General features: G+C 51.0%; 1 protein-coding gene across 12 annotated transcripts in view; it reads left to right on the top strand.

The window, feature by feature from the left end:
- The first annotated feature begins 8,339 nt into the window (after positions 1-8,339).
- The window catches only part of LOC102084310 (discoidin domain-containing receptor 2), a 57,495-nt gene continuing 41,270 nt past the window's right edge, over positions 8,340-24,564 (top strand). For 2 of the 12 annotated variants that reach the window (XM_005511563.3, XM_065036041.1), the window contains exon 1: positions 23,704-24,010. The gene's annotated coding sequence lies outside the window, so the exon portion shown is untranslated. Of the gene's footprint in view, positions 8,495-8,594; positions 8,843-9,029; positions 9,265-20,335; positions 20,516-23,703; positions 24,011-24,564 lie in introns of those variants that run through there. The other 10 variants (XM_065036038.1, XM_065036043.1, XM_065036042.1 and 7 more) reach the window with 10 other exon arrangements.

Raw genomic sequence — 24,564 nt, 5'->3', positions numbered from 1 at the left:
TGGACAATGCCAGTGAGGTGGATTATGTGCATCGTGTGGAACTTCGCTCAGAAGCCTCTACGTGACTAACACAGGTGATGCCACTGGTGGCAGAACTAGAGCCAACAGGCTGTCTAGCCAACTGGAGCTGGCCCTTAACTGCACTGAGGTCAACACAGCTCGTGTGATGGGACAAACTAATTGATCTTCCTCCTTGGATATGATCCTGATGGAAATAAAGGGAGTAGTTGAACATAACACTGAATGTTTGATTTTTGGCCTTTAACATCCACTGTTCACTCAACATCTGGGTGTATTTGGTGTCCAGTATGGGCAGCTGCTTGTGGCATTTTCTCCCTGAACTGAGCTGAAACAGTCTGAAACCCATGGCTGGAGAGCAGAGGATTCATTACTAATCCCCAGCCTGACTCATCCATGTGTTGGGACCAGGGTGGCTCCGAGGGCTCTGACACCCCAGGGCAAAGCAGCAGCAACCCATGTGAATTATGTTCTTATCGCGTGCTTCTTATAAACCACTTCTGTGATTTAGGTGCTACCTGACAGTATTGCATCAGTTGTGGGAGCTGGATGCCTGGCATGGCATTTAGAGCACTGTCACTGAGCACAGCTTTAGCCATCAGAGCTCAGGGACAAGCTGTGTTAACCCTTTGACCAACCTCTGTGAGAGATGGTGACCGAAGAGGCTGCTCAAGCCCATTCCTACATCTGAGGAGCCGCCTTGCAACGAGCTGCCAGTGATTCTGGAAACAGCAGTTCATCTCCCAGCCCTCTGAGCTTTGATTTGTAGAGCAGAAAAAGATGACCAAAGACCACTAAAGTGCTGTCTTCAAGCTCTGGCTGTGTCCCAGGTTCAAGCACTCACCCGGACAGCGTGAGAAACTGCCCTGGGGAAAGTGTTTTTCAGCAGAAAGTATCTTGAGGTGAGCTGCTGGCTCTGGTGCTTGGTTTAAATGGGGATTGGGGATGATCACAAAAGCCAAAGGCAACGTCGCCACGTGGAATTCATGACCCATCACCTTGGAGGTGCTGGGCAGTACATACCTAGAAATGGCACTCCGTGTATTGTAGTTGCCGTGTTAGTAGCTACAGTTTGGTTTTGCCCAAGATGTGGTTTCCAGTGGAATAAGCCTGATGACTGAGAGTTTTTACATCGTGACAGCAAGTGACATGATGGTGATTTAGAATGCTGAAAGCACAGAAGTTTGATGCCTGGTGACTTAAAGCCAACATCATTTTGCTCTTCCAGGAAGCAGCAAGCAAGCAATGTTAGGGAGTCCAAAAGACAAGGGGAGATATCAAAGAACAGTTTTAAAATTTGAATTTTTGCCTATTGTGGTGGCTAAGGGCTGCCTGAGAAGACTTAAGAGATATCAAGCTATATTTGATTTTATCTTAGCCATCCAGAGCTGGTTTCCCAAGGCCTTTTTACAGAAGCCCACATTTTATTCCCACCTGCTAGGAGCAGGTGTAAGGTGCCCAACACTGACAAAAACCCACAAGGTTGCAGCTAAATCTTCTAAGTTCATGACAAAGATCCTCGAGAGCTGGAGACGTCTCCAGCAGGTTTGTGGGCACTCAGCCCTTGCAGGGTCTGTTTAGTCATCATAAGGCACAAAGAACCCAAACGTGAGTGTTGTTTTCTTTTTCCTTTTCTGGGCATATCTGAGGTTGAGCTTGCCAGAGCAAGTGCTGAGGTTGCCCATTTTTCTGGGGCGCAGTGCTGAGCTTGCACAGCATCATAACAGAAACTGGGGTGTCCCACCTCCATCCCTGCGGCTCAAGGCCGCAGTGGCAGGTGGGATGGGAAGGTGGGGAGGAAGGTGAGAACATGCCTGTCCTCACACTCCTTTTCTGTTCTTTGTAGCAGATAGGTGAATTTTAATGAAGGATGCACTGTCAAAAGCACTGATGTGGCTCAAGGCAAAGTCTCGTGATAGACAGAACCCGGGAAGAGAAAATTTGGAGCGTGCTCCTACGCTCCTGTTAGCAGCCAGTGCCCGTGGGCAGATATGTCGTGCTGGGGGTAGAGACATTCCAGAGCGGTTTGTGAGTCAGCCCAGCTCCTCCCATCATAACTTCACTCATCAAAGCAAGTATTTATAGCACAGGTAGGAGTACAGAGAGAAATCAAAGACGACCTTCCCAGAAAGACGCATAAATCACTCCAAGAGTTCAGCTCTGGGGTTCTGCGTTTTTTTGCTTTAACGAGAATAAATAAAAACGCTGTTGTTATTGCTAATATTTCTTAATATTATTTCACCAGTCTGCTTTTTGAATTAAAACCATCTTTGAGCAAAGAGATATTTCCATAGAGTTCTCCCAGCTTTCAGAGCTATCCCGGCAGGCTGCTAAGGACATGCTGGCTTACACTGGAGAAAACATTTTCCCCAGCACAGATCTGCTGAAAAACAATTCAGAAAGCCTGCCCAGGCCGATGTTTGCTGTCCGAACTGCCGGGAGACCTCCAGGCCTCCCAACAAAGCGAAGCAGGAGAGCCAGGAAGGTCTTGTACCCAGCCCACGTGAGAAAATATTTGCCACGTCAGGAGAAAGACCAAGTCAAGCGGTGGCTGCTCTTCTTTGCTGGCATTATCCTCATGCAGATCTTAACTCAGGATCCTGAGCAAGAGGGAAAAAGCCTTAGAGAGCAGCTGCCCTGTGCACCAGCATCGCAGCTCGGGGCTGCGGGGAACAGCTCCAGAGAAGACCGAGCTATTTCAGAGGCCCCGACAATCATCTTCTCATCAGCTTCTGGGCACCAGCCTCCCAGGCAAACCACAGCAGATGTGCTGGAACAAGCACGGAGACGACCGCACGCCTTCTGCAGGCAATGCGTGGCCGGTTTCACCCGTGCAGAGCACTGAGGTGCGTGCAGGAAGCTGAGCTCCTGCTCTGGGACATCGACTGCCAGAGCACCCGCAGCAGCAGAGGTGGCCAGGGGACTCCTGCATCCCACTGAGGGGACACGAGGACTGTGGACGGTGACACGGGGCCGGCAGTGGCCAGAAGAAGCGTGGAAGAAAGCCCAGGGCTGCAGCAAGAGCTGTGCTGATTCGGTCGTGACTGTAATTAGAGATTGCGTTTCCAAGAGCTGCAACAACAGACTGCAGGAATTAGATTTACGCTCCTGGGTCGGGTTTGTACTGTGCTGACCTACCGGTTACTGTTGCATAACTTTTTTCGTGTGCCTCCGTTTGCATGTTGTAATTTACTGTCAGTTCTCACAAATCAGAAGAAAGCAGCTCAGCTTTCAAACCAAAGAGAGTGCAAAGATCCTGTGTCCTTTCCTCCCTCTGTAACACTGTAAGAATAAAACTGCTAAGATTGGACTTTCACAATGTGTTTCATCTAAGATTTTAAGGTTAAGGTTTGTCCCCCTGCTGCATGTGGAAAAGTGCTGACCATCCTGAGGAAATAAAACTGTCCAAGCAGCAAGAATAGTGGGGTCAGAGCCACGGCAGGACCCGGACACCGACACGCTGGTGCCCAGAGGGTTCACAGACCTGGGTCAGCATAAGACAGGACACAACATGAGCCACAGCACTGGGCTAAGGTCTTCTTGGGAAAAAGTTGGGTGTCCCATAAAAGAAACCATGGGACATGCTGGGAAAGAGGGTTGGTCAAGGGGGAGGTTGAACTGGAGATCACCAGTGGTCCCTCCTAACCAACACTTCTACCCTTCCCGTGTTTGTCGGGGGGTTACTGGGAGTTTAGCAGTGCTTTGCAGTTCTGGGCATGAAATACAGCATTAGCCACTGGTTCAAGGCAGCGTGTTTGTAGGTGGTTTTGAAGAGAGTGAGTGTGGGGGTGTCTGGGGGCTCCGCGGGAAGGCACAGCCTGGAGTGGGGCCTCCCAGACACCAGAAGGCTGTCTGGGTTAGGAATGAAGAAATCTGGCTCCGGACCTGCTTTTGCTCCTTGTCCAGCCGTGGGGCTTATTGCAAAGACTCACTTACAGCTCCTTGCTGGAAATGCAGAGCCCAGGATTTTCAGTGGATGATATTTTGAGCTTATTGAATTTCCTGGGCTGTTTAACACCGAGCCCCTGAGGCTGGGATTCGGCTGGTTTAGGCCGAACGTCTGAGTCAGGCTGCCTGGGATTTCCCCAGCTCAGCACCCTGTGAAGATGGTGCCTGGAAGCCCAGGCCTGTGAAAGGCCACCTGGAAAGCCTTCTCCAAGCCATGGCCCATGCTCCAGCCTCATGTATCTCAGGCATCAGGGCTCCCCTCTGTGAGGGTCAGTTCCAAAAGGCCTTTCAGCCCCCAGCTTTGCCCCTCAGGTCTTCAGTCCAACCTTCCACTCTGCAGAACAACTTCCAACTTTTGCCGAATTGCTCAGGGCTGTGTCCAACCCACCTTTAAAAATCTCCAAGCACGGACATTTCACCACCTCCCTGGCCAAGCTCTTACTGTTGCCTGCGACTTAATTCAGATTTCGTCCATGCTGCACATAGTGTGCCTTGTACAGCTGTTCATTGAGCAATATGTGTAAGAAAGCAGGTCTGCTAATGGCAACAGCAATTAGGTCCTCAGGCCCTGATAAGAGCAGAACTCAAACATTTCATAATGACCTAGAGCAGCCGTACATGACATAGGGATGGACAGAAGCTGGATCACACATGCAGTGATTGCAGAAGAGGTGTGGAAAAGCCAAGTGCGGCACTGCAGGCCACAACAGAGAAGAGCAGGGAGCTGCAGCCCACGGCAGTTACAGAGACCTGCTTATCTCAGAAAAAAAATGTAGCTGAAAAAGCTGAGTCACTGACAGAATTTAGCTACGAGTTCTGTGGGCGGTGGTGTAGGATGAGCCCTTCAGAGGAGCTCTGCATCCCTCGCGTAGGCAGGGGAAGACGTGCAGCCACAAGGAATAGCTGAACGTGGAGTTATGTAAAATTCTGGAATGGGAAAGATAATTGAAAATAAAAAAGATCTTTCAACAATGGTGGTGGTGGTGTTGAAATCTTTCAGAGTTGATGGTAAACCTGGTGTTCGAGGACTTTCCCAAAGACCAGCATATCCCGATGGCATCAGGAGAGGGCAGCAGAGACAACCTGAGCAGGACCAGAGCTGCTGCCTGCAGCGGTTCAGACACCACATATGGCGCATGTACAAGAAATTGCTGAGGATGCTGTCAGTACCTTGCAGAGAGCTGATGTGGTGGGAAAATAGAATCTGTCAAAACAAACGAATGTGCTGGGGCATAACAGAGCAAAATGTACACGGGGATGCCTTCAATATATTAAAAATATAAATAAAAACCAACCAAGTCTTACAGGTGAGAAATTTTATTGTTCCATACAGTGTGGGACAGCAAGCTGAGATATATGGTAATACAGATGTGACAGAGGCTACCACCAAGCAGCATCCAAGCCAGACTCTGGTAGCTTAAATTAGTGCAACCACTGAAAATTCATTTCAGACCTGCTGCCTTGAATGAGCTAAATACAAAAAGAACCATTCCAGTCGGTCTGCTGCATGAAGTCCAGTGTTTCACGTCGTGGTCAGTCCCTGTTCCTACCTGTTATGTTCCTGTCTGCTGCCGCACTTGCTTTTGGCGGAGGTAACATGGCCAGGACCAGCTCTGCCGAGGGCAGGAGTGAAGGGCATGGTCGGGAGCGCACGTCCCTGCTCCGCAGCGCGGTGCTGGCAGTGCTGCCGCCCAGCCCACCCTCGCCCAGCCCTGTTGTAGCTACTCCCAGCCCTGTTGTAGCTACTCCCAGGCCTATTGTAGCTACTCCCAGGCCTGTGCATCACCAGGGCAGTTCACAGGTACATGCACCAGCTCCAGCTGAGCTCACAGGGGACGAGGCAAGATGGCTTTGGGAGCCCTGCGGTGCCCCAGAGGGATGATATGTCTGCGCTACACTGCATTCAGCAGAGCAGCATATCCAGACAGGCTCCACAGCTGGGACATGCCAGGACCCAGCCCTGCACTTGCATTTCCAGCCCTGCACGGGGTTTGAGGCTCCTGCCAGTCGCTCTCTTTTCTGCAGGGGGAGCCCCTTGCACCCCAGCTCCACTGCCCCAGGGGCCTCCACCCCCACCCGAAGTCCCGGTGTCCTGCGCATGTGTCTCACTCCCTCCTCTCCCAGAGCTCCCCGTTCCCTGCTCTGCCCACTCCAGAGCCTTCCATGTTCATGCTACAGCCCCATCTTTCCTCATACCACCCATCCCTCCAACCTCTTATCCAAATCTCCTGGGGCCATCTCACCCTCTAATCCCACTGCCCCTGAGTCCCCCAGCCCTGCTGCTGTTCACAGAGTACTCTGCTCCAGGACTCAGCCCTGCCGGTAAAACCTCTTGGCCAACAACATCCAGACGTGTACTGGGAGCACCCCTTGAACATCCCCACCATGTTCCCAGCCTGGGAATGGTCCCTGGGGAGCGTGATGGATGCTCAACCCCAAACCCCAGCCTGGGATTGTTGTGGCAGTTTTGTTGTTCCACATAATCACATTCCTGTACCCAGTGGTGTCCCCAGGAGCTGCTTAATTTAGTACCATAGCTGTGTCCTACGGGACAAGCCACACTGTGACATGCAGCGCTCCGAAGATGCTCCTCAAGGGGAACCTCTTTCCACATTTCCCCGATCCTGTAATGTGAACAGCCTTTTGACCCCTCATCCCCATGCTCATCCAGATCACAGAGCTGCTCAGTGGCTGCTTTTTGAGGCAGCGACGCGAGGGGCAGGGACACTGCTCCCTGCGGAGGCGTGCCATGGGAATGGTAAACACAGCTGCTTTCATTAGGCGCATTATTCACCCTCTGGCTCCCTCCAAGTTGGACTGATGGTGTCTCAGGAGCGTAATGGAGAATATATTACAAAGATTTTTTGTTGCGCTGCCTCACCTAGCTGTTACACGCTGTGCTACTTCACTGCACAAGTGGATGTCTGAAAAAGGGGAGCTTGAAAACATTACTGTAAATAAGACTTAGAAGAAAAAAATCAGGGCAAATAAGAACTCAATAAGCAATCTAGTGCAAACATATCAGTCTGTATCTCCCCTTACCTCGCAGCATTAAAGAACAGCTCAACAGAGGTCCAAGACATGAAATTGAGAACTGATTTGTGTTCGCTCACACTGCAAAATATGAGTGAAAATATTTTTTATTGAAAATAGGAGAAATAGTGAAAATAGGAGACAGAATGTTTGATTTTAAGAAACATGGGATTACTCTAATGCAACTTTTCTGCTTCCTGGAGCAAAGCAATGATATTCACCATTCTTTGTTCTTAAACAATACCTTCAAAAGGTCCATCTACTCTACACCCAGAGACTGTATAGCTCTGTGCAGCTGGTCGCTAGTCTAATGTTTTGGCTACATTTTCACCTGGTGTCTCCGAGCACACCTTTCCCTGGTAACCAGTGTTTTCCTTCCATTCCTTACTTCTGCTCATTAGAATTTCCCACTTGACTTCACTTTGGCTTGTTTGGGGCCCTGTGTCTGGACAGCCCCAGGGAAGGGCCGATCTTCATTGACATCACCCTAAAAACTAGCTGAAATTATGTCAAGTTCGTTAAAATGAGGCATGTGTGGGAGAGGCCACTGTAACGGAGGCTCCATGTGTCCTCAGAGGCCATTACCAGCACACGCTGGCTGGGGGCCCAACAACGCCAAGTGACGTTGTGGTGACACAGGATGTACCTGGCTTTGGGAGGGTGCCGGGGATGGTGGGGAGAGACCCGCTGGCACCATGGTGGTGATGGGACCCTCGAGGACATGGTGGGCATCTCTGGTAGGTGGCATCAACTGGGGAGCATGGGGTGTGCAGTGGTGGCCCAGGAACATGGCAGCCATCTGAGGTACAGAGGGGAACAGGAGAACATGGCAGGGACCTGAGGTACATGTGATAACCTGGGGATGTGGCAGGGCCATGAGGTAGACCTGGGGACATGGGGGACAGCACGGCTGTGAGGCATGTGGAGTCAACTGGATGTGGGGCACACGGGGGACACATCTCAGCCCTGAAGCACATGTGGCCATGGCAGGGCTCTAAGGACACGGTGGGGTGGTGACACACACAGGGACACGGCTCAGCCTGGAGGAACCTGGGAGACAATGGAACATGACTCAGGGCTGAGCACACGGGGACATGGCGGCGCCCTGAGGCACACAGGGGACACGGGAGGGCACTGAGGCACATGGGGGAATAAAGGAACACGACAGGTCCCTGAAGCACACGGAGCACACGGTGCCACGGCGGGGCACTGAGGCACACGGACGACACCGCGCTGGCACAGGCCACCCCGCCGCTCCCCAGGGCGGCCCAGGCCCGGCCGCCGCTCCCGCCCTCCGCGCCGCGTTGCCATAGCGACGCCGCCCGGCGGGCCCCGCAGCGCGGCCAGGACCGCCGCTCCCACCGTCCCCGCCGCCCCGGAGAGCGGTCACTTTAAGAGCGGCGCGGCCGCCCCCGCCCTGGCCCGCCCGTTGGCCGGAAGGGGGCCGTGATGCAGCGCGCCCGCCCGCGCCCGCCGCCGCCGCTCGGTCTCCCAGGTAAGCGCGGCCACTCGCTCGGCCCCACCCCGCCCGCCACCGCCGCCACCACCGGGGGAGGCGCTGCCCGGGGCGGCGGCCTCGCTCCGCCCCGCTGGGTGCCCGTGGGCCCGGCCGGCGGCGCGGCGGGGCTGGGGGCGGCGGGGCCGCCGCGGTTGTGCCCTGCGCTTGGCCGGCGCAGGTGCGGGAGGAGCTCGGGGCAGGTCCCGGGCGCCTTTCGGTAAACCCCGCGGGGCTTTCGGCCTGCCAGGGGTGTTGGGGACCAGCGCTCAGCGGGGTCCCTGGGGCCCAGGCGCCGCTCGCCCCCGGGCCGGGCAGGAGCCGCTCGGCGGAGGCGGGACAGGGCCGGTGAGTCCCCACAAGCCCGGGGCACCCGCTTTGTGCTTGGCTGCACCTACCGCTGCAGCACTTGGGTCACTTCGTGTGTGCAAGATCCCGTCAACTTTTTGAAACGCGGCTCAGGGCGTTTCGGTGTTTCAACACGCAGCGAGAGAACTTTTTAATTAACTCTGCCAGCACCACTGACCGGGTTTAACTTTCTTTGTTGGGCTTTTTTGCCGGCCGTGGTGAGGAGCCGGCCCCAGCACCGCTCCCGCTGCAGCCCGGGGGTCCCCGCTCCCCGGGGTCAGCCCCGGCTGCCGCCGCGGGCTCGGCCGAGCAGGGACCGCGGCCGGGCCGGCCCTTCTGCGGTGCTTTCTCTTCCCTGCAGCTGGATCAGCCCTCGGGCAGGTTCTTTGTGGCCCTACCAGCAGCTGCTGGGGCTGTGCGAGGTAGGAGAGAGTAAACTGCGCTGCTGTGGTGCGGAGCGGCGGTGGTAGTTGCGGTGTTGATTGCAGTGTTAGTTACGCTCAGGTCCCGAGATGCGTTTATTTCTCACAACGCTGAGAGTTAGGCGCTCATGCTGGTTGACTTACTTGGTTGGGTTTTTTTGTTTATTTGTTTTTCTCCTTTATGAAAGAGCTTTCCATTCTTTTTCCTTAAGCAGAAGAGCTTTTTTTCTGAAGATTTCCCTCTCTGGGAAAACTTTGCTTTTAAACTTTCCTGGTGGCTTTTTGTGGCTGATACTTAGTATTTCATTTTTTTGTTTGCTGGTGCTTTTCCCTTTCTTCCTTTTTGCGCTGGGCATGCTGGCTGTTTCTTTGCCTGGTCTGGATTCTAAGTGTTCTTTAATTAGCCCTGGGGAAGTGGGAAAAGATAAAATATGAGAATCTGTGACTATTTCATGTCAAATTCTTCAGTGGGATCTTTTAAGCCAAAGGAGATGAGGATAGAAAAGGTGATAAAGTGGAGCTCAAGGTGTTGCTTTGCTGGAGGCAGAAAGGGAAAAAGGTTCTGAGGGAGTGACTGAGATTTTGTTTCACTTATATTTTTTGTCTTTTGGGGTTGAAAGGTAACCCAGCGTTTTGAGACACTTTGCTTTAAAATGCTGAGCTCTTCTTTTTCTTTTCAACTGCTTCCAGTGAAAGAAAAATAATTAAAAAGAAAAAAAAGTAGCAGCAGTTCTGTTGTGGAGCCAGGAGTGGTGTGTGTGTGTGTGGGCAGAGTTCTCGCCGCTCTTCCATCAGCCGTTCCTGCCTCCTCTCTGTAGACCATAAAATTAGACAGGCTCCGATGTCCATTTAGCCTGATAGTCTGGGTAATGTGGGCTGTCAGAATCAAGAGAAGCTCCTTGTGAATTAGCTGCCATGCTGCTTGTGGCTTGCTCAGCCTGTGGGTTCTGGCCTCGGGTGTATAATTGAGGGAAGTAATTGTATTTTAAGAACACCTAAATCTATTACCCAGGTGTGTTCTTGTCCCCCGGGCAGCTGTGAGTGGGTGTGTGAGCTTTTCTTTTGCTGCTAGTGAGGGATCTGTGACCTGGTGGTTATAGGCTATGGTTGGAGAATTGCAGCATCTTAAGCTTTCTGGAGCCGTCCCTGCGAGACCCGGTGGGTCCCTGTCCTTTTCCTGCCCTGGATGTTCCCAGGTGACCTGTCCCTTGCTCCAGACCTGGCTCCTTACCTGTCCCAGCAGATTTCACCTTTCTCATTCAGTTCACTCTCCAGGAAGACTTTATTTGTTGCTGCTTTCCTGAATTTGGTTTTTGCGCACAGTGACAAGCCCAGCCATGGAGAGCACAGGTCTGTGGTGAGGGAGGGAGAGCCAAGAACAACTGGAACTGGGTATAATTGAAAACTGTCAACTTTGCAGCGAAGGAGGATGTTCAAAGCATGTGGCTTTCTAGCAAGGCTTGAGGTAGCTCTGTGGAGATTTGAGTCTTCCACTTCTAAAAAGTAATTGAGGAGAAAGAGGCACAAACTCTCCTGCTTGTCCAAATGCTGGGGAGTTACCTCGGCTGGAGTTGGAAGGTGAAACGGCAGCAGGACTGGGTGATTTTTCTCTGGAGATGCTGCTGCAGTTGTGCACCATCTGATGTGGCTGCTGTTCTGAAGATGTCCTAGAGGGACTTCAAAATGGTTGAAATGTTCAAGAACCGTGTCTTGGAGTTCTCTGCTTGGGATGTGCTTGACAGAGCTGAGACGGTTCAGGGCATGGGAGAGCCCCGGGCACCTGGGAGGAGGGAGGACTTTGGGAATGGGCAGATCTAACAGGGAGCAAATGCCCACCGCGGTGGTGAACAGCACAGCCAGAGCAGCTTCTGCCTGGCACACCCTGGCTGGATCAACTTCAGGCAGTTTCTCAACGAGCCCATGGGTGAAATTCACTGTTTCGTGCCCCAGATGTCCTGCCATCCCCTTGGGCTGTTTGTATCTGCTGGTGTTTGCCAGACATTGCCTGAGCTGCTCTTAAACTGCAGCTGGTTTTGCAGGTTCCCAGTTACTGCACAGTTGTTCTTACTGTGTTTATTTTAGTGGTTATAAACTGATTTTTAAAAAGGAGTTGGAACTTGAGCCGGAAAGTCTCCTTTTTCTTTTTCCCCTTCATGATTTGGTTGAGAAGCTGCACCATGGGAGGTAGCAGCTGAGCTTTTCAATATCGTCTCCTCTTTATGCTTTGAATTTTCTGAGATGTGCTTTCCCAGGGCTTCAGGGGCAGTTGTCCTGTACCTTGATTCTAGTAGCTGACATATCTTTGGGGGGTGTCTGCTCTTAATCAAGTAAAATTAGGAATTTGGCTAGGAGCGAAAAGCTTGGAGACTCTTCTCATAACATTTTGTTTAGCCTGAATGTTTGCAGTCAAACAGAGCTATGTGGTTTTTCTTCTTTCTTTTTAAAGACACAGCAAAAAGCTGCAATATTTCAAGTCCCTGTGAGGTTTGGACTTGCATTTGGACTAGAAGGTGCCACTGTTGACCGAAACAGCTGCACCGTGACTGTCATCCTGTGTTGTATGAGGCAGAGTCCCGCACAGCGATTCTCACAATTAATTCAAGAGCCATGGGTTGAGGTGCAGGTAATGTTTTTAAAGTAGCTTTAGTGAAGAGACAAATTGAGGAGAACCCAGTGCAGTTAACTCAATCCTCTGTGCTCATGGTAATGTGTGTTGCCTTTCCACTCTGATCTCTGCTTCCTTCTGTTTGTTTCGTAACAGTTACTCTTGGAAGCTGAACTGCAAATAGGTGCTGGAAGTGGTGAATAATCACTTCGCTTGGAATAATCCATGGCTGGGAAGAGCCAAGGGTTCAGTCCTCCTCATCTCTTTTGTTAGAGACAGGCTAGCTTTTATTTATCTCTTTTTTTCCCCTCCTGTATGCACTGTTGAACACTGAACAGCGATTTCTATGCAAGAATTTTAAGGAGAGTCTTTCAAAGCGCTTGAATGACCAGCTGGGGCAGCTGAGAAAGGGTTGCCTGGGAGATGCAGCTAATGCCCGGTGCGACAGCTTGTGTGGAACAAAGTGAAGAAAAGCAGGATTGTCGTCTGGTCCTCCCTGCCTCCCCTTTGGGGTGCAGGAGTGATGGTCCTTTTTCTGCAAGCTCAGGGGATGCAAATAGTGCTGGGTTTGTGGGCATAAGAGTTGCTCTGCGTGTTGTACTCACCACAGTGCTCCTTGTAAAGGAACAAGGTGCAGCTGGGCCTGCAGAGATAAACCGAATGTGTAACCTGGGAATCAAACCCTGCGCTTCATTTCCTGCGCTCTTAGCAGTGCTTGTGCTTCCCTAAGGGTGTCACTGGGAAGGAAAGGATGTTTCCTTGTGGGGATGGAGTATAGGGCTTCTGGATATTCCTGCAGCATCACCAGAAATTTAGGTAAAATTGTATTCCATCTCCTTCAGCAATCTCAGCGTAAAGCTGCCTTTCCAGGGAGCTGCTTGTGTGTTCCCCTGCTTCTCTTCAGAGCACCCGCTGTCCTGGTTATTCATCTCTGGGTACATGTCTAGGACCCAAGTGGTGATCGTGGGGAAATGCTGAAATACATATTCAGAAATGAAGAAAATATTCTGTCTTAACACATTCAGGTCACCACCATCACACGTTTAATGGATTGTGTTTCGAGCTCTGAGTTTGTTCTTGCGCTCTTCCAACACCCGTTGAAAATGAGTTTGCATGAAAATGTGAACGCTTTAAAAGGATGAAAATGTGACGCTCCAGTTAGGTGTTGGCAAACTGTCCTGCTGTCTGGAGTTGTGTGGGAGGAGAAATGGTTTCTTGGTTGTATGACCCCAATGGGGAGAAGAGCAGCTGGGGTTTAACAAACTGCTTAAAATCATATAGACCCCCAAATTCTCCAGAGAATCTCTCCTTTCCTAGAAGCTTCCTTTAACAAGCTGATTTCTCAGGCTGATTGCTTGCAGATGAGATCATGCAGTGTGTTTTGCAGGGAAAGAATCTGAACTTCGACTGGTGAGCCAGAAAGTTTTAACACACGAGTCACATGCCCGTGGTCCTCATGGCACATACAAAACACGAGAGACGGCCAAAGCATCTATCTTCAGGGCGGCTTTGTGTTCCAACAGGAGCTTTCTGAGTATAAAGAATATCCAGGGATGCTCTCAAGTGCTGGGTCCCGTTGCTTGGACAGCAACAGGAGACAGCAAGGAAGTGTTTCATCTTTCCTTAGCTCTGTTTCTCTCTTCAGTACGCGCAGTGTTGGGATAAGCCCAAGCGAGGGAAGTCTCTCATCTGCCTTAATTCCACAGACGTTTTTCTGCTGGCTTCGGCAAAGGAATTTATGTAGAATTGATGATATTTTTGCTGTTAATGCATGAGAACATTCTGTGAAGACTTGATGCTGATGTTCTGCTGCAGAGGATCCCACTGCTCTCTGCCCTCTCTCTAAAGGGATGCTGGTCTCCATTTCTCTTTATGGCAATTGGGTTAAGGTGTCCTTAATAGATAGACCTCTTCTTCCAAAATAATCCCAGCCATTGTTTAAGAATGCTGAAAATTAAGCAAAGCTGTTCTAAGGTGACATTGGATAGTGTTGTAGCATAGGGGAGCAAGCAAAAAAGTTTTGTTGCCAGGAGCTTTGAAGTACAGCCCATTCTCACAGGCAAGGTGGAAAGGCACTTCATTGATATGCCAGGGCCTCTTTGTGCCTAAAAGTATTTCTTTTTCCAAATCAAGAATGCATTAGTTATGCAAAAATAGAATTGATGTGGTAGTAGGTGAAATTTTACTAATATTGATTATGGGAACAGGAGCCAAGGAATCATTTGTTCCCATCTCTCTTTAAAAAAAATTGTCAGAATGGGCAGGGAAAATTTCAAATCCCAAGCCTGAAATCTGCCAAACACATCACACAATTGAAGACAGGAATGTATAAACCAAGATGCATTAAAACCTTCTACCACTGCACATCAGCGTTCTGTCTGTAGGACACTCGGTTCTGTGAGGTGCTCCTGTGAGCTTGCTTTCTGCATCAAATAGCTGAAAGTAAATCTTAGAGCTGAGCACAGACTTGGTGGTGGTTTTCTTTCATGTCACCTAAGCATGTCTGCTCCATGGGGGTTTATCAGAAGCTCTTTCCCATGCATAACTTCACACAAGTACTTCATAGAGGTGGAAAGTCAAGCACGTGGAAGTGGAAAACACCTATTTACAGGCTCATCTCATCAAACTTTGTTTGGCATCCTTGTGAGCGTGCAGTACAATGCAAGTTAATATGCCTACTTTCAACGTCATACATAACTTGTGAACATAAGTTGCTTGGATTCCACGCCCTTACTGGCTAATAATCCCAGAATCCTTCTTTGAAAGAAAGCACTGGTAAAACACTTGGTGCTCTGATGGATTGCAGTGATGTTCTGTGTTTTTCGCAGCAGCTCAACCATTTCATTCTTCACGCTGCTCCTGGATGGGATCCTGCTGGGTCTGTTCATGGGCCGTCTGTCCACCCGCAGTTTGGCTGATGATCCTGGGGCCGTTGGGTTGAGCAGCGTGTGCACATGGGAGGTGACGATCCCTGTGCCCTGAAGAGTGCTGCCTAAACCTTGTTTTGTCCGTGAAGCTTCAGGGCTGGAGCTGTTAAAACACCAGCCCACTCAGAACTAATGCTTGCAGAATGTGTGAGCAAGGAATTAAACTGGGTGGAGTTGTTCCAAAATCTGGATTTGGGGCCTGTCTGCTCCTAGCGCAGCAGCTCTCTGGGTGTTTGCTTGGAAGGGCTCCCGGCATGGATGATGCTCTCCTGACCTGATTTGACTTCACTTTCTTGATGCTTGAGTGCTGTGCCCAGATCTGTCTGCAAAGCTCTGCAGGTCCTGATGAACCCAAAACAAGTCGGCTCTCGTCAAGAGATGGTGGGGAGATGATCAGCTCGTGTGTGCCGTGGGGGATGAAGGAGAGGGCGAGAGGACAGGATGAGAGACAGACAAGCAAAGTTAACAGTTGTGTTTCTTCCCCAGGACTGTTGTACATCCTGAGTCTGCCAGCTGCACTTTGGAGGCCAGAAGAATAGGGTGGGGTATTTTCTTCCAACCAGATGAATTTATGCAGTGAAAATGAGAAGTTTAGTTCAGTTTCTCTGGGAATAGCATTTAAGGTGTAAAAACGCCCCACCCATCAATAATGAAGAGCAAGCAAAGACAGAGCCTGCAGAGCACACTGCGTTTGCAGCTGCTCTTTTTCCTTGAAGGATGAGAGTCTGGGCACGTTTTTGTTGGGTGTATCAGTTGGTAGTGGTATCAGTGATTTGTGTTGCTCTCTTAGGGAGAGCTGAACTAGCCAGGCATCAGGTTTTGTTGTCCATCTGTAGTACTGCCATGTTATTTCACTTGTGCTCATTTGTTTCTGCCTGTCAAAAAGTAAAAAACAAACAAAAAACTAACACCACCAAACCTGTAGCAGAAGTAGCTGCAGGACTAGTATTCTCCAATGTGAAAATATCAGCCTACAATAAGTGTTTTTCTCTAAGCTTGGGGCTGTTTCTACCGTTCCTGACAAACTGTCATGTATTCGTGCTGGGTAATATGATCTTCCAGGAATGTTTATCTTTCAGTTCTGCTTTTATAGTGGAGCTGAGCTGGGGATGCTTGTGAGAACACGAGTGGCCTCCAGTGCCATGTTATTGTTTGGGATGAGGTGTTGGCCATGTGTGCTGTGATTCAGCCGCTGAAGAGAACAGACCAGCAGAGCTGGCCGTGCAGTGAGCACCCTCGCTGCTTCCCTGGACAAGTGTCCGGATGCTGTCAGTTCATCCCATGGACTTTGTTTTTAAGTGTGTGTGTGTTTTGCATTTGTCTGGATTGCGATGGATATTATTTAAATAACCCAACTTCCCAAAGTGTTCTTTGTCTTTCCATCAGTACGATGCTGTCTATCTACATACTGAGCCAGCTGCAATCTTATCATTTCCCTCATGCTTCGGGACAACCTGGATGGGGCTTTATCCTGAGAAAATGAGCTTTGCTGGCCAGTGCCATGTGCAGATACCGTAGGTCCATCCTGGCAGCACTGTGGGCAGACACTGGAGGGATGGCCCTGATGGCACTTTCTCTGGTGTCCCTTGACCTTCTCTCACGGTCTCAGCGTCCCCATCACCCTCCAGACAGAGCACCTCGTCCAGACATGCTGTCTTCTCCCCGAGGACTGAGCCATCAGCAATCAGATGTGGTTCGGTCTCTGCCGTGGCGTTTTTTGGCCTCGTCCCAGCACTGGAAGGACACCAAATAGCAGCAGTGCTTCTGAGACCTCCCTAGAGTGAAGACTTCTAGTGGGAAATGATTTTTCTAGTTGCTTCTGATGTCTTGAGAGTTATTGGCTGTCTTGCTTTTAACCTGTATTCTTGGAATTATTGCAAGCTTTTGTATTTGAACGCGTAGCTGAAGTTAAACGCCAAAAAGAAATCTCTTATGGCCGGTGTTAGTTTGTGCGAGGACAGTCTGACGCGGTGTGCTGACCCTGTTTGAGACCCGTGCAATATATCAAGTCACGGACGCTGGTACTCCAGTATCCCTGCCAGTACAGAATTAGCCCTGAGTGTGTCAGTGCCGACACCTTCGTTAACCAAGCTTTTAATATAATTTAGAAAGATCCCTTCAGAGAAACTCGATGCGAGTCTTTCATAAAACCATTGGCAATCATTACTGTGCCTCCTCTCATTTACTGTCATGGAGTGATGGAAATACTGGTTGGAAAGGACATCTGGAGGTCTTCAGCCCGACCTCCTGCTTCAAGTGGGACTGTCTCCAGCATGTGATTGACTCAGCCATGGCTTTGTCTGGCCAAGTCTTGCAAACGTCCGGGGATGGAGCAGCGTACCATACTGGATCAGCTTTTATTTGCTTTTGCTTGAGAGTCGTACCTAGTGAACCACCTTATAGTGTGGGTCATGTATCTGAGTTTGAATTACCTCATCCTGCAGGTTGAAAAACATTTGAGTGAACTCTGAGGAAATGTCCCAGTAGGGCTAGTAGTGTAATGGATCTGGATCCTCCTGTCTTTTCCGTGCTAGTATGGGAAATATGAGCAGACCCTGGTGCTGTTTCTGCAGGAAAGGGCAGGGATCCTGTTAGGTGGTTTTCTCATGATTACACGGGCTATTACAGGTGAAGCAGTGCTTGTAGGATGTGTCCTGTTGCTGGAGTGAGCACACGGGTGTTTTCCTCCTGGTATTAGCCGTGGTGTTTGCCCAGATGTGAGCCAGGCTGGTCAGGAGGCGCAGGATGAGCACCCAGAGCATCCCTGGCCCTGGGGCCGAGTGTGGGATGGGTGCTGGCCAGGCTGAGCCCACGCGTGCACAAGACATGTAGTTGCCTTTCATCTGCCAACCTCAGCCCCTCGCAGCGGGAGGAGAGGCTTTTCCACAGAGCCTGCTGCTTTTATTTCAGGGAAAAACACCAGGTCATGAGATGAGTGTGCCTGTCGGAGTGTACATCGTGATCCTGAGCGTTAACGGGAGCAGAACAGCTCTCTGCATCTGAGAAGTAAACTGGCCTTCAGGAATGCCAGGGCTTCTGGGCACAGTGGGTGTCCGTGGACGGCACGTAGTCAGGCCAGAGCAGGGGCCTGCTGCTGCGGCTGGGCTGGATTTCTTCAGACAAAACTGCGGATTGCAACACCCATATGCTTGCTTGGGCCAGAAGGCCTTGCTTGGAAGGGAAATGGCTGAGATGCAAGGAGCTGCTGAGGAGGTGGAGGCTGCCCTGGCCAGGACCTCGTTGCTAGAGGTGTCCCTCTGTGTCCCCTCGTCTAACAGGGAGATTCAGCAATGATGTGCGTGCTTCACTGGTGCTGAAAATGAGAGCTGCCGTGGGCTGGTTGTCATCTCGCTAGCACTGTCATCTGCTCTGGAGATGGGTGTTGTGTTCCTGTTAGAGTGCAAACCAGCCGTTGTGTTGGGTACGTCTGGTGGTGTGGAGCGAGCAGCAGAGTCCTTGGGTGGGTTACGAGGCGCCCTTTGCTGTCCTGCCTGGCTGAACTGCGTACCCAAGATCACTCTCCTGCCTTTTGTTTCCATAGCAGACCCAGCAAAAAGGGCTGGGAGCCTGGGCTTCTGCAGTCTCCTGGTTATTTGAAGATGATCGTCCTTGCTGAGGAATCGAAGGAATGTGGTGCCTACTGCTGTCAGCTGCTCTCTACGTGCCAGCTTGGGCTGAAGGTGCAGAGGTCAGGGCAGGGGTTGGATGGCCGGAGGGTCCTGCAGCAGCTGTACAGGCCTTCAGGGATGTCAGCTGGGGGCTGGCAGCTCTTGTTTTCCCACCAGTTCTTATTTTTGCGGAGGTCTGTGTGCTTTGCAGGTGGAGGAGCTGTAGCGGCGTCACTGCCACAAGCTGAGCTCTGCCTGTTTGGTGGGTCGCTTGGTTCGGTGTCCCTTGCTGGGAAAAGAAATGTCGGGTGATGAAGCTCCCTTCCCACATGCTGTTGCTCCTTGCTGAAGCTTATAGCCAGGGCTTATGGTTTGCTTTGGCTTTCTGCTCATATTCTTCATGTACCTGGAATAAAATCTCCAGTGAAGGAAGCTTTTCTCTGAGCTTGATGTTCTGTTCTGAGGCATTGGTGTTCTCAGGTCCCCTCAGCTTGTAGTCTTTGAGGTGAAATATGCCAACACAGGTTCAACTGGGAAACGCCTGGGAGGGAGGACCAGATGTGGGGAAGTATCCCTGCAGGTGGGATGGCAGGGTTTGTCCCCAGCAGTCCTGGGACCTGTGCAGCTTTGCTTCTTGGAGCTCTCCTTATGCCAACTCCTTTGCTTCAAACCCATATCAGGGATGGGGGGCAGAAAGAGCTGTCCTGCTGCAGTGGTGGGGGAGGAACATGTATGTGAAGGACAATGTTGAGGACATTACATACTATCTAGTGCTTCAAGAAAAAGGTCAGCTTTGAAAGAGGCCTTGTGCCTGCTGAATATATGAACTGCTTCCAGGGATTAGATGTCAGCATTCCAGAGCAGAGGCTTACCTGGCTCACGGGAGTTGATCTTTCCTTGGAGCTGCGACAGTTCTCATCTGCAGCACTTGCTGCTGCGGGACACCAGAGGATACTTGGCTCACAGTGCAGATAAGAGCAAGGCAGAGAGGCTGGAGACGTCCTGCTTGGGCAGGTCCCAGTGTCCAGGGACAGGGAGGGATGTCTGTTTGCAGATAATGGTTTTCTCTGCCCCTTTCTCACAATTACGTCAGCAAAGATGGCCGGGGAGGGTGTTTACAAGCGTGTCCTTGCTGCGTGCTGCTCTATGCCAGGAGTTTGCTCCTCGGCTGGATGACGTGTTTGCAGGGGCTGTGTCATTACAACAAATAAAGCTAAATTGTTCTCGTTTCACTTGTTCTGACCTGGGGGTATAAGTTCTACTTTTCCTTCTCTCTATTCTCATCCCCATCTTTGGGGCAGCCCATGTGTAGCAGCTGAGACTGTGTTTAAAAGACAGGGCAAATAGGAGGCTGCTGCTGTTTGGATCTTTCCTGATAGTATTAAGGCTCCTAGTGAGATTTTGGGGGCTGGGGAGTTGTCATCGTTCCTCCATTGCCACCTCCAGGACAGGGCTTCACCGAGCAGCTGTCTGTGCACCCAGAAACAAGCAGCTTGGTTCAGCTGCACACTTCATCTGCTGGGACATGAGGATGTGTTTATCGTGTGGCTGGCCCAGAGGTTGTGCTTGTTCTCGTGATTTAGGAAGCCGCTGAGGGGCAAAAGAGACAGGGTACTGTGGGGGTATTTGCCCTCCTGAGAACTCGTCACCTCTTTTCAGAGCAGGAAAGGATTCCTCAGCATGGGGTGGGGGGCGTGTGGTGCTGCTCTTGCACCCCCTTGTCTCTCGTACTGCTTGGGAGGGTCTGTCCCACATCAGGTGTCCATGTATGTCACTGTGGTGTCATCTCTGAGCCACCTTCTGTTACCCTGCAGTACAGCAGCTTGTATGTAAGGGTGGTTTGGCAGTATTTGTCGGGGAATGTCACACACATGTCCCAATCTTGCCCTCCCCACTGCACCAAGCTCTGCCCTGCTTCCCTCTTTTCCCAGGTTTATGGCTGGATTTCTGCACAGTGGCAGATCGACACTAGCAGAACAGATGTTCCAGCTGGGGTGGGAGTGAACGTGCTCTCACACTACGAGGAAGGATGGAAGAGACCTGCAGGGTGTAAACAAAGCACTTGTATGGCAGGCTGCTGTGTTCCATCAAAAGTTCTTGGGAAGGTGAAGGTAGGAGCTGGCTTTCACTTTCTCACTGAAATAATAAACTTGAATGCATACAGGTTCAGCATCCTTAGCGGGACTGTCCTGTGCTCACCAGCTCGTGGTCCCTGCTTAGCCAGAGGCTGCTTAGGTGTGTCCTGGTCCTGTCTGACCATGGGGCAGAGCCCCTGGAGAGGGTTGTGTGGTCTGGTGGCATCACTGGAGTGACCCGTTGTGCTGCTGCTGCAGGAGAGGCCTGGCGGAAAAAGCTCTTGGGTGGTATTTCAATTAGTTGTTTTTTTTTTCCTTGTTCATACTTGGATATATATTCCCATATCATTGTTGTGGAGCAGCTCTCTGGCCGCAGGTCTGTGGCACGTCTCCTCTGACGTTCATTTCTACAATGTGTTTCTGTAGCTTTTCTTCCGCAAGAACCTTGTGTTCGGTCCGGAGGAGAGATCTGCTCAGAAGTTCAGGGCCATCATCAATCTTGAGCTGTTTGTCGTCTTGTCTTCGCCGTAGCATCAACATACTCCTCAGGGTTTGTTCATTTATTTCTCGCGGTGCCCCTGGGACAGCAAAAGGCAGCTTCTCAATTTCAGTGTGAACTGCTCACCAGTTCATCACCCGTGAATTTCAAATTTCTGCCTTGCTGCTCAGACTCACCCAAGTTTAGGGGTTATTTTTAAACACTGGAAGAAAAGGCTGTTTTTTAAGCTCGTTAAAACATGTCTGGGTTATAAACAATCAACAATATTTTCAAGGACTTGTTTTCTGAGACCATTTCTTATCTCCTCTTAGAATGCTTGTGAAATATTTCTGGGATTCAGGATACCATACGGATGACTGAAAAACAGCCAAGTTGCCTTGCGTTGGGATAAACAAGCTTTCGTGTCTAAATTTGTATATGGAATTTAGTGTCTGCTAATGGGCCTTCATCTATTAATTGGTCTGATGTTTTCTTGGAGCCAGACACAATCTGTTGGAGAAACTATAAAAATGCCAGCCCTGGGCTGAGCTGGTTGTGCTCCCTCGCGTTCGGAAACCTGCTCATGCTGCAGAAAGCAAAACAGGGTCTGTTGATGTTATTTCTCGTCCTTTGAGAAGATGACTTACTGGTCACATGTGCTGCTATGAGGTCATTAGGAAGTCTCTCAAACACACCATCTGAGAAGTGATGATGCTATGGCAGAAGTATGCTCCCTCTGCAATGCGAGACGCAAAACTCTCTGAAGTACTTTAGTTTGTAATGGCTCTGAGTGGGATTTGTTATTGTGCATATTTGGGCTCATTCCAGTGAAAAAAAAAAAAAAAAAAGAGGACTGTTTTCGGCTTTGCTCTATGCCCAGATTGATTAGTGAGTGTATATCGTGGGATCGAGTTACATTTCAGAGGGCATCCAGCAGCGAGCCTGTTTCTGTGTTGTAGTGCTGAAGGCAACAGTGAGTCTAAGTGCAAGGTCAGCAGTTTTCTAGCAGGGCTTTGTGCTGCTCCGGCACCGTCCTTCCCCAGGGGAAGGAGCTCCTCAAATCCATTTGCAAGCTGCGCTGTTGCTCTGCCCAGTGCCGTGGGGAATGGGAAGCTTCCTCTAGACCCTTGATGTTGCTTCTGTGACCGTACATCTGCTTTGATGCTTTTATTGATGTCCCTCCTGGGCTCCCTGTTCCTGGATGTCCAGAGGTACCTTCTGCCACAAGCTGCCCTGTGTCCTCCAAAGGGAGTCCTTGCGATCCCAGCTCACCCCAGAGGCCTGTGATACGGCTTAGTCGTTATGTTCACAGGGCAAGCATCCTGATTTTGGCAGGAGAATGCCCTTTTAGTGTGTTATCTGGATCAGGAACACCCTCTTGGAGTAGGGCTTCCCAAGCAGGAAGAGGTCTCATGTCTTTCCACCTCCACCCTATTGCTGGTCATGTGTTTTTGTCCCAAACCGTCTATGCGCCTTCAGGGTTGTCCTGTCCTCTGAGCTGATTAATGTGCTCAAGCATGGAAAAATTACCCAAAGGGAGGAAAAAAGTAGATAGCTCTCTGTTCTTGGTACAGAGGTGGATTGTGTGGCTGAGATGGGGTAAGGAGGCAGGGAGGAAGATGGGAGCGAGGCAGCATCTGACTGCACATATGACTTGTCTTACAGCTCACAGCTGTGTTGTCCAGTTGGGGCTTCGTGTGGGCACAGTGTAGTTCGTGTCTGCTTTCTTTTGTTCTTTTGATTGCTCAAAATACCTGCTGCATCTTGTGACGCTTTGCTGTGATTCCTGCTCTGAAGCCTGGTGTAGCATGCGGGAGCCTTTGAGAATGGGCTGAATCACTGCTGTCTCTGCCTCCTGTGGAGTCCTTGTGAGTGTCACTGCTGTACAACACCGGTGTCCACGTCCCACCCTGGCACTGCTGTGCTGGCCCCAGGGGGACACTTACCCCTGATAGGGTGTCCAAATGGGACATCGCAGCCCTTCTCCGTGGGGTGCCTACAGCCTGCCAACCCCCCCCGGCCATGGCAGTGTCTCCTGTGGCCCCATCTGCACCAGTCCCGCTTGTCCTGCCACCATGGAGCTTTAGCAATGTCACCTCTCCATGAGGTTCTTACTGTCACCTTTGGTAATTATCTCCCCTGCCAAGTACCACCCTGTGGTATTGAGTTTTGTTGTCCCTCTATATCCTAAGTGAAAAGGAAATGGATGTGGTGTCACGCAGCTGTCTGACAGCTGCATTTAGTGATCTTTGCTCCTGTGGGACCCCAGCCCAGGAAAGCAATAGGGGTGAGCGGTTGTGATGAACATGCGTTGAGACCCAATGTCACCGCTGGGCTCCCCCTCTTCCAGGAAAGACTTTGGAAGCAAAAGCCCAAGTGTCTGAGAAATTCCCCGCTCTGCTCTTCAGTTGCAATAATCCCATCGGCTGGATTTAATTAATGACTAGCTCTGTATTTGGGTTTTACCTTTTCCCCCACGGACAGCACAGGCTGGTGAAGAGTGGGCATGAGGAGCGTGGTGTGGCGATGCCTCTGCCGGGATCTTTCCTGCTAGCGCGGCCCGCCGTGCTGAACAAGAAGGTGCGAGCCGGCTCTGCCGGGGCCTGGCTCGCCCCTGGGACTACACGGGCCCTGCTTCCTGAGCAGGAGAGCTGCTTTATGTTGTGGTTTTACTAAATGAATTCAAAGCTTGGCCTTCCTCCAGGCAAAGTCTGGGCCAAGTGCCAGCGGAGCAGCCCCTGGGGAGAGCACTGGAGCAAGGAGGGGCCAACAGCAGGGAAGAGCGGAGGAATCCAAGAAGGCAGATTTGCCTAGAAAACAGCTCTGTTTCCATCTGCTGGGTCAGGAGTTGCTATAGGAACTGGGATGATAGAGGCAGGGCCATCTCCTGGGCCTGTGTTTGGAGGGAGGGAGGAGTTACTCAAGTTTGAACATATCATGTGTGCTGGTGGAAAGTTGCACGGAATGTCGAAACGACAGCCTGGCTCAACCTGTGGAGTTCAGAAGAGACATGGCAGTGGTTCCCTCTGCTCGGCAGGCCCCGGGCAAGGCAGGTATGGTCCTTCCAGCTTAAATCTGCTTTCAGCTCTCCCCCCGGCGCATTTCTGTCTTTGGCTAAAGCACAAACGCCTTTGTAAACTTGCTGGAAGTGGAGGGGAGTTTGGAGAGGTGGCAGTGCTGGGAGGTGAAGGCTTTTCTCCCTGGGCTGGTGGGGAGACGGCGGCTCTTTGTGCCCTGTTTTTCACGGCAGGGTTCCCAGCTCACTGGTGTTCCCCCAGCCTCGCGTGCCCGGGGCCCTCTGGGATCCACCAGGTTTGTTGTTGGGTGGAAATGTGAAGCTGGATGGTGTCGTTCTGCCAGACAGAAGTGGTTTCTGAGGCTCTCCGGGAAAGCCCGTGGTGGTTGAGCTCTCAATTGGACGTGCTTGCTTGAACTGTTTCAGGGCTAGGGCTGAGTCAGATATGCAAAATCTGGCCCTGGCAGCGAGTTGCTTGTGGATGGTGGGAAAGTGCGGGGGACACACTCCAGCCTCGGAGCCCCAGCAGCTCCTGCCCCGTGTGTTTTAGGTCTGTGTGTCGCCTGCCTTCGCTTCCCCGTTCTCCTGAGG

Source organism: Columba livia, chromosome 19, assembly GCF_036013475.1.
Source record: "Columba livia isolate bColLiv1 breed racing homer chromosome 19, bColLiv1.pat.W.v2, whole genome shotgun sequence".
NCBI classification, from domain to species: Eukaryota; Metazoa; Chordata; class Aves; order Columbiformes; family Columbidae; genus Columba; species Columba livia.
Note: the sequence above shows the minus strand (reverse complement) of the source record. Positions and strands in the feature narration are given on the sequence as shown.